General features: G+C 38.9%; 1 pseudogene; it reads right to left on the bottom strand.

The window, feature by feature from the left end:
* Positions 1-767: 767 nt before the first annotated feature.
* Positions 768-6368, bottom strand: LOC143596894 (AAA-ATPase At3g50940 pseudogene; annotated as a pseudogene).
* Between the last annotated feature and the right edge of the window lie 4119 nt (positions 6369-10487).

Raw genomic sequence — 10487 nt, 5'->3', positions numbered from 1 at the left:
AGAAACAACCGAAGTCAACACCATGGTTCGCAAAACCAACCGAACGTGAACTTACAATGGAACCCGATGAACCTAAACCAGCCGAGCTATCCGTTTCAATTTCCCGACCCGAACCTAAACTTGTACGCCAACCGAGCTATATGTTTTTTTATATTTTTAGTTATATATATTTTTTTAGTTATGTTTTTTTTGTCTTTCTTTTTAATTTTAATGCATTTTTATTTTATTATTTAAATAAATTAGTTTTATTTGATTAGTTTAATTATAAAAAGAAAATAATAATAAAAAAATACTGTGGGCCCAACTTGTAGCCCCTACAGCATTACACCCCAAAAACAAATTCGCCATCCTTTGCTGACTGGGCGCCACAAGTCACAATTCGCCCTCATTTGTAGCCTCTCCACTACACATAGCCTAAGGGAGCATGGTACGAGGCTATGTAGAGAAGTTTATAAACATTTTTAAAAATATGAATATGCAGTTTTCTTAATGCATGATGCATGTGAATGCATTATATATACACACGCATATGATACATTGTTGTTCCTTGTAATAGTTAATCACTTAATTGATAGAGATAATAAATCACTTAGGGTTTATTGTTATATATATCATTAATTATGATATGATTTGAATATATATGTTTCCTTTTTAATTAACCTAATAATAATATACTCTTGCAACGAGTTGATCAATAATACATATTAGCTCACAAAGTTTTAGTTAGTTATCATATAATAATAGTCAAATACTAAATACCAAACTACTTAATTACTCACTTCATTCACTCCTTGCTTCTTTTCATTGTCCACTTCATCCTTTTGTTGCTTGTTTTCATTTTCTTTTGCAGCCTCTTCTTCTTCTTTTAACCTTTGCAACTCCTCAAATTTCTTCTTTTTAACATCAATAAACTCAATGAGGCTGCCTAGAGCAATGTCTGGGTCATCGTCTTTAAGAAGTTGTTCGGCTACTTCAGCAGGGGTGACCGCCACGTCGCATATCAAATTCTCAATTTCTTCAAAATGTTTGTGTTCGGTGATACTAAGGTAGTTGGAGGCTAACATTCGGAAGATGCTCGGGGTGCAATATGACAAGTTGATGTGAACGTCCATACGCCCCTGACGAATAAGGGCGGGATCAAGTTTGCACATTGTGTTTGTTGTGAATATGATGATTCGCTCGTCACCACAACTTGACCATAGGCCATCAATAAAGTTCAGAAAACCTGACAATGTTACCTTAACAAAAATAATGTATAGATTAATGCTTTTTGTCGAAGCATGAGATGAATCTGACCTGATCCATGACGATGTTTCCACGGATTTCGAGATGAACGAACCACGTCTTGATCTTCTTCTCCGGCTGGTTGGGATCTGCAATGACTTTTTGGGGGTGTGGAGATGACCGCTAAGAAATCTCCAGGATCTCTTGTTCACAGACACAAAAATATGGTGGTGGCTCTTATTGAGAATGACCAACCCCTAATAAGGAGGTGGAGACCTCCTTATATAGGGAGCCTCATTGCCACCATCATGGTACCCTAATGGGCCTAGCCCAGTTAGGGTTACCTCCACAAAACCCCCTCAGCCCAATAACATTGTATTAGTCCATATAATAAAATAAGCCAAACATAATAAATTTAGGGTCGTAAAACCGGGTTTAGTACCATACCCCTACAAGCCCCCCAAGTCCAGCGTTGCTCCTGGGCGCGCAAGCGTTTAGGTGGAGCGCTGGACTTTATGAGGTGTGTTAGGGCGTGAGGCGGTTTTTTTCCCTTTTCTTCGGCCTTATCTTTATTGTCTTTGAGTTTTGGGAGGTTTTCTTCATGATGGTGACGTGTTGTGGTTTTTATGATAATGATGGTGCACTAGCATGAATAAGATATAGCACGCCGAATAATAAAAGCCTGCGCGCGAGGCGACTTACGAGCTATGAGAATAATAAAGCTTGCGCGCGAGGCGACTTATGAGCTATGAGAATAATAAAAACTTGCGCGCGAGGCGACTTACGAGCTATAAGAATAATAAAGCTTGCGCGCGTGAGGCGAATTACGAGCTGTAAAAATAATGAAGCCTGCGCGCGATGCGACTTATGGATCTATGAGAATAATGAAGCCTGCGCGCGTGGCGTCTTACGAGCTATAAGAAAAATAAAAGCTTGCGCGCGAAGCGTCTTACGAGCTATAAGAATAATAAAAGCTTGCGCGCGAGGCGTCTTACGAGCTATATGAATAATAAAGCTTGCGCGCGTGAGACGACTTACGAGCTGTAAAAATAATGAAGCCTGCGCGCGAGGCGACTTACGGATCTATGAGAATAATGAAGCCTGCGCGCGTGGCGTCTTACGAGCTATAAGAATAATAAAAGCTTGCGCGCGAGGCGTCTTACGAGCTATATGAATAATAAAGCTTGCGAACGTGAGGCGACTTACGAGCTGTAAAAATAATGAAGCCTGAGCGCGAGGCGACTTACGGATCTATGAGAATAATGAAGCCTGCGCGCGTGGCGTCTTACGAGCTATAAGAATAATAAAAGCTTGCGCGCGAGGCGTCTTACGAGCTATAAGAATAATAAAAGCTTGCGCGCGAGACGTCTTACGAGCTATATGAATAATAAAGCTTGCGCGCGTGAGGCGACTTACGAGCTGTAAAAATAATGAAGCCTGCGCGCGAGGCGACTTACGGATCTATGAGAATAATGAAGCCTGCGCGCGTGGCGTCTTACGAGCTATAAGAATAATAAAAGCTTGTGCGCGAGGCGTCTTACGAGCTATAAGAATAATAAAAGCTTGCGCGCGAGACGACTTACGAGCTATAAAATGATGATAATGACTGGCCCACAAGGGCCTCCTCCGCACAGGATGAATATCCCGGCCTGTTTTCAAAATAATAATGGATGCACAAATGGCCAGATAATAATAATGATGTCATAGGTGTTTGTGCGGCTCGTATCCGAACCTGCAAAAACATGTCAACTAAAAGTGGATGTATTGCATGGTTCCCATCCTCGGGCAAATTATGAGGTGTGCCCAACCTTTAAGCTTGGCGCGTGGCCTATGGGTTTATGAGGATTCCCAATCTTTAAGTTTGGCGCATAGCCATATGGGATATTATGAGGATTCCCAACCTTTAAGTATGGCGCGTAGCCATATGGGATATTATGAGGATTCCCAACCTTTAAGTTTGGCGCGTAGCCATATGGGATATTATGAGGATTCCCAACCTTTAAGTATGGCGCGTAGCCATATGGGATATTATGAGGATTCCCAACCTTTAAGTATGGCGCGTAGCCATGTGAGTACAATCATGGTTGTTCTTATCCTGATTTGGATTAGACTGTTCATTTGTTATGTCGCTTACGCGCGGCCTGCGCAATGTCTCCTTTATTCTCACGCGCAGATGTGGTGCGTGAGCGTGCATGATGCGTGAGCATCTAATATGCATGAGCATACGTGAAGCCCAATAACATATGTGATGCGTGAGCATATGAGATGCGTGAGCATGTGATATGCGTGAGCATACGTGATGCGTGAGCATATGTGGTATGCGTGAGCATACGTGATACGCGTGAGCATGCGTGATGCGTGAGCATGTGATATGCGCCACGAGCATAGGTTTTGGCTGTCTTCATGAGCATGTGATATGCGTGAGCTGTGGCGTAGAGTAATCGCCGGGAGCGCGCATGCGACCCGCTGTGGCGTAGAGTGATCGCCGGGAGCGCGCATGCGACCCGCTGTGGCGTAGAGTGATCGCCGGGAGCGCGCATGCGACCCGCTGTGACGTAGAGTGATCGCCGGGAGCGCGCATGCAATTCGCTGTTGCGTAAAGTGATCGCCGGGGGCGCGCATGGGACCCGCTGTGGCGTAGAGTGATCGCCGGGGGCGCGCATGCGACCCGCTGTGGCGTAGAGTGATCGTCGGGACCGCGCATGCGACCCGCTGTGGCGTAGAGTGATCGCCGGGAGCGCGCATGCGGAATCTGAAGTTGATCCACAGGGAGCGATTTTGATCCGCGGTGGCGCGCACGATCTAGAGATTTTGAATATCCACATCAGGTAGGTTTTATGTAAAACCAACAGATCTAATAGGATTTATAGATCTATGAATATGAAGTGTGACTGTTGCTCAAACGAACCCAGATCTGAAAAAATCATAACTAGATTTGGTATATTTCACTTAGAAAAAACACAGATCTAAGGGTTTTCCCCAAAAGTTCGGTGGTATTTCTTCCTGTGTATTTCCAGATCTGGAAGTATTTTTTAGATCTACGGATTTTTGGATTTCCATAGAACATATCTGAAAGAAGAAACCGTAGACCCGAGATATTGATGAACAGATCGGAGGGCCGAGACGAGAAGCGAAGCGTGGTTCATTGCCGTCCCACGGATGGCGCCATTGTCGAAGCACGAGATGAATATGACCTGATCCATGACGATGTTTCCACGGATTTCGAGATGAACGAACCACGTCTTGATCTTCTTCTCCGGCTGGTTGGGATCTGCAATGACTTTTTGGGGGTGTGGAGGTGACCGCTAAGAAATCTCCAGGATCTCTTGTTCACAGACACAAAAATATGGTGGTGGCTCTTATTGAGAATGACCAACCCCTAATAAGGAGGTGGAGACCTCCTTATATAGGGAGCCTCATGGCCACCATCATGGTACCCTAATGGGCCTAGCCCAGTTAGGGTTACCTCTACAAAACCCCCTCAGCCCAATAACATTGTATTAGTCCATATAATAAAATAAGCCAAACATAATAAATTTAGGGTCATAAAACCGGGTTTAGTACCATACCCCTATACTTTTAATAAATACACTACAGTAAGTGCATGTTCATAAAAAGATAGTTCAAAGACATAGGAGAGATATATTAAATGATAATGAACTTTCGTTATCTTTTTACCTTTTTTAATGCCTAAATTAAAAGCTTCATGGTTGTTTATATTCTTATTTTTATATACTATTTACAGATTTTGTTTACATGATATATTGATTGTATATTTATTTATATATACAAAAATTTGTTTGATTCCTAAAGAGGCTTATATAGTATTTATTTATATATTTTGTTTACATGATTTATTGATTATAAAATTATTTATATACAAAACCGAAATAATCATACGAGCCACATGACCAATGAAAAACGGTCATACAATTAAGCCGTAGGACTTTGTTAGCTGTGTGTATGTTACCGATATTTCTTGAACTTTGCGTCGTTGTATACTTACCTTGGATTCTTCATCGTTACCTCCTCGTTGTCGATTTCCTCGATCATGCAACTCGATTGAGCAATCAATGTCCTCCACCATCGATATTTAACGGTTTGCCGTTGCCACCAACAACCTCCTCAACTCCGAGTTTGACTTAATGTCAGTCAACTCCAAGTCATAAATGTCAAACTTTAAATAATTCGCCATGGCCGCAATCAAACTTGACTTCCCAGTCCCAGGAGGACCATACAACAAATACCCTCTCTTTCACGCCTTTTCAACTTTCCGATAATACTCTCTCCTCTCCAGAAACCTATCCAAATCCTTAATCACCGTCTCCTTAATCCCATCATCCAATGCCACCGTCTCAAACGTCGCAGGATGATCAAGAATCAAGATTCACCGACATCCACGAAGTAGGGTACCTCGGATTGTTCTTTCTCTCGACCGTGAACAACTTCAACGTTTTATCCGCTTGTTTCTTCGAATTCGCGTAGTTAATAATAAACGGAAAGTAGTCATTCAACACAAGATCTTTGTGCTTCCAATGAAACGTGAGCTCCAAGAATCTACGATCAGACCGTGTCGAACGACCGTTTTCATCACTAATATAATATTCTCTCGTTGGTCTCTTGGAAACCAAAGACCAAGTGAACTTGACACCATTATAAACATCCACATACTCCTCATTGATCTCCATAGCAACATTCATGTGTTGTTCCTTAGGGTTTTTTGTTACCTTCAAACGATGAATATCGGGCGATATTCGATCGGCTAAGTAGATTTGTGTCGCGGTGTAGATTTCGTTGTCCGTAAACCCATCGTATTCATAAATAATCATTGTTAATTCATTGGAGAACTTGTTGATAAAGTTACAAACGTTTAGATAAACGGAGTCTCGAAGGTCACGGGGTAAGAGATCGCGAGAGACGCTTCGGATAAGCATTGCGGTCGCTGCGATGGAGCTGACGGTCGAGAGGAATGTTTTGGCCTTGCCATATCGGGGTTTAGTTGACGGTAGAGACATGTTGTAAGAAAGTATGTTGTGGGTTAGTGAATGAGGAACGATATATTACATATGTGTATTTATATTGTAGTTTGTTAGTTAGGGTTAAGGTTTTAGGTTATAAAGCCCTTAAGGTTTTTTAACGGTTTATGTTTTGTAAGACCGAAATATACAAACCCTTTATTACACAAAAAAGTTAAAATTACACCATATGTATCACTACCTAATATATTAATTTTCGCCTTACATTTGACAAGTTACATGAGCATCTTTAGGGTTAGACCGCTCAAGCTAAGGCTTAAGGCCTCCAGTTGATAAGGACGACCAATATTACTAAATAAATTTTTTAATATGGTTGATTTGAGCTTGAAAACTAATGGAGAGGTTTTAAAAGGCCAGTCGGTTTTTTGATTAATACAAAGGGGTGATCCGCTGACAGATAACTTAATGGTTTTTTAAGTATTATAGAGAGTCTCTTAAACTGGTATGCAATATGTGCTTTTAAGACCGAGCGTAATGGTGGTGGGTGAAACGCCCACCACCATGTTCCTCATTGGGTGGAAAAAAGTGATGGCCCCACCTTCCACCTCCAGCGTTTTCAAATTCTCCACGATGTTGGGAGACTTTTTCATGCCCGAAAACACCCAAAACGCCGAGAGGGGTGGTGTTCCCGGCATTTTGAGGGCAATACACCGCCACAATGTTGCCGTTATGGATGGTCTAACTCTAGGTTGATTTTTTTTTCAACCACAAGGGCCCCAATTTTCTATATTGGTTTAGGCCTTTAAAATGGTAGTTAAACTGACCCTGACAAGTTAATTAATGAACTACAAGTTTACTAATCACATTTTAATTGATGAACAATCTACAATCTCACAAACAACAAAAGAATGTAGAATGATATCATTGTTTGAACAATATGCCCATGTAAAATATAACAACGTTGCTATTGATATACAATCCCAAAAGGTTATACACTAAACATATATTCTAACTACACGTTTAAACCCGGTATTAACGTATACAACCCAGTGCCACAGTTATTGTTATTGTGTAAAATAATAATATGAAATGAATCATTACATGATTCTTTATGTATATTTTATAATTGACATAAAATTATATACACTAGTAATTTTATAAATATATAAATGGTCAATTTGGTTGGACTATGAAATGATTTCACGTGGGTACTTGCCAACCAGACCTGAGAAAGTTTTTACATCAAAATAGGATGAGCATTGGAACAAGAGAAAATAATAACATTCTGTTTTGAGAAAATATTGATAATCGACAAAAGTGAGATCAGAAACCATAAGACCATGTGTAGTCGTAAAGCTTCACATCCAGGGGTTACGCGCCACGTGGCGCCCAGTCAGAGTTATGGTTTTGTACAAAAAACAAGTGTAGTCATAACTTGGAGGGGGCGGTGTTCCCAGAGTTATAAAGCCTCCATAACTTGGAGGGGGGCGGTGTTTCCAGAGTTATAAAGCCTCCATATCCGCGTTGTATCTAAAACGCACAAAAAAAAATCAACATAACGCAGGGGGGGCGGTGTACCCCCTGCGTTTTCACCCAAAACGCTAGGCACAACGTGCCACTACACCTGGTCTAATGGAAGTTGGAATGGGACATACGTTGGGAATGTGGAGACCACCAAAAAGTTTGTTCTGTATTTTACAAGGTTTTGAAACAAAGTGTGAACACACAACAAGAAAAGGAAAATCGATTTGAAAAGAAATGTTTTCTGTCTTGTATATATCTTGGTATGAAATCATGAGCTTCTACAAAATAAAAAATGAAATAAACAAACCGAGGTCTACTAATGTTTTTGTGATGTGTATACTATGAAATTTCAATGACGGATAAAATCGGTTTACAAAGGGTGAGGAACACAAGGAACATTCACGTTGTACTTTGCTTTACAAATAGATTGTACCTGTTTGATTCATAGTGTTCATAAACTTTCATAGATTCCAGAACAAAAGAAAGTTTTCCTGTTGTTCTTGACGTTTAATCTCGCCCGAATAGGTATACAACAGGTTGAACAATTACATAAGTCAACTTGATCTGTAATAAAAGAATGATAAATAAAGTTGCGAATTACATTATTATACCGCCGGGGGGGGGGGGGTCTTACTTGCATGTTCGACCTGTTCGGTTGCTAGAACATTAATCATGTAAGCATAAGCTTTGCATCCTACTGATGTAACAAATACACACTCTTAGCTAATTAATGAAACCTACCTTGAGATCAGACAGGAAATTTTGTTTATGAACAGCAGATGATAAGTATGTTCCAATTTTCTTATAACCTGCTTTCTTAAGATGGAAGTTCATCCATTTTTAAGGGACTTTTAATTAATCGCATTAATTAGCTCCTCAGGACCTCAACATCACCCACATCATTTATATCATCAATAGGTTTTATAATGGTTTATACCATTATTATACATTATTGTCCTCCACCTATTCCATAGGTTGGGGACTTTCAAAGGTTGAGATATATCTGTCAAAAGGTAATTCTCTCGAAGTCACAAATATAAGATAAATATCAATAACAGTCATCTGTTAGGCTATGTGTAGTGGAGGGGATACAAATGGGGGGCGAATTGTGACACGTGACGCCCAGTCAATAAAAGAGGCGAATTTGTTTTTGGGGTGTAATGGTGTAGGGGCTACAAATTGGGCCCATGGTATCTTTTTTTATTATTTTCTTTTTATAATTAAACTAATCAAATAAAAACAATTTCTTCAAATAATTAAATAAAAATGCATTAAAATTAAAAAGAAATACAAAAAAAATACATAACTAAAAATATAATAAAACATATAGCTCGGTTGGCGTACATGTTTAGGTTCGGGTCGGGAAATTGAAACGGATAGCTCGGTTGGTTTAGGTTCATCGGGTTCCATTGTAACGTTCGGTTGGTTTTGCGAACCATGGTGTTGACCGAAAGGACGGAATGGGTGGTTCGGGTTGTTTCTAGGATTCATTTTGCATATACATATATACACACACACACAACATATATACATATACATATATATATATACACACACACAATACATACATATACATATATATATATATATATCACACACAACATATATACATATACATATACATATATATACAATAGTAATATAATAATAATAATATATAATATAATAATAATAACCTTCATATCCTCTAGGCGATAATTAAACCCCGTCCCCGCCCCCGCCCCAAATCGCCCACATATCGCCAGGGGGGGGCGATGTTCGCGCCCAAATTCGCCCCTTTTCACCCCTAACTCACGCCCACTATATATAGCCTTGTATACAAAGAGGCTAACCAAATAGATATAAAAGTATCAAAACATTTATAAGTTGAGAAATTAAGCTAAAAAACAAGTTGAGGCTGAAAGATCAACATGACTAAAATATAAATTTTGAAATTACTAGCATCACCAGCCAATTGCTTTGAAATAGCTGCACAAAAACTAGGAAAATGACATGTGAATTTACAATTAACGTGAGGTTGGTTTTACTATATTAATTAACTAGGTTAAAAACCCGTGTATTACACGGATCTGAATAATTTAAAAGGAAAAAAAGATAAATCAAAAAAATAAATATTACATATATACCTTAAAGTTAAATTCACGTATATATGAGTATATTTCCTGGTAAAAGGATAAATAAAAAAGTTAGAATGATGATATAACAATATTATCCTAATGTTTTTTGTTTTTTTTTTTGCGGAAAAAGGTAGAAATAAAGAAATATTAGATTGACACATGACAAAAGTTGGATTCTTTTGTTATATAGGATAGATAGATAGGTTAAGAACCCGTGTATTATACGAGTCTGAATAATTTAAAAAGAAAAAAAATTAAGCAAAAAAAAAAATTTACATAAATACATTCCTTGTAAAAAGATTAAAAAAAAATAAATAAAAAAGTTAAAATGATGATATTGAAACAATATTATCCTAATATTTTAGGTGGGAAAATATAGAAATAGAGGACTGTTTGATTGACGCATGACAGTAAATGGATTCCTTTATTATATAGGATAGATTATTTGAAAAAGACATTCTATGGACCATGCCATTTATTTTTCTTGGAGACTGTACGTTTCAAGCTTTCAATTCACCAGCATCTTGTTGAAGATGACTACTGGGATGCCAATATAAACATCAGATTCGTGTACTTCACTCGCAATCTTAAACATTTAAGTGAAAAAACAAACGTTGGCTACATCACAACAAAATATAAAAACTTT

Source organism: Bidens hawaiensis, unplaced genomic scaffold (assembly GCF_021521415.1).
Source record: "Bidens hawaiensis isolate Kalapana, Puna unplaced genomic scaffold, B.hawaiensis_p1.1 tig00047350_1, whole genome shotgun sequence".
In the NCBI taxonomy this organism is placed as follows: domain Eukaryota; kingdom Viridiplantae; phylum Streptophyta; class Magnoliopsida; order Asterales; family Asteraceae; genus Bidens; species Bidens hawaiensis.
This window is presented reverse-complemented; position numbering and strand designations above follow the sequence as displayed.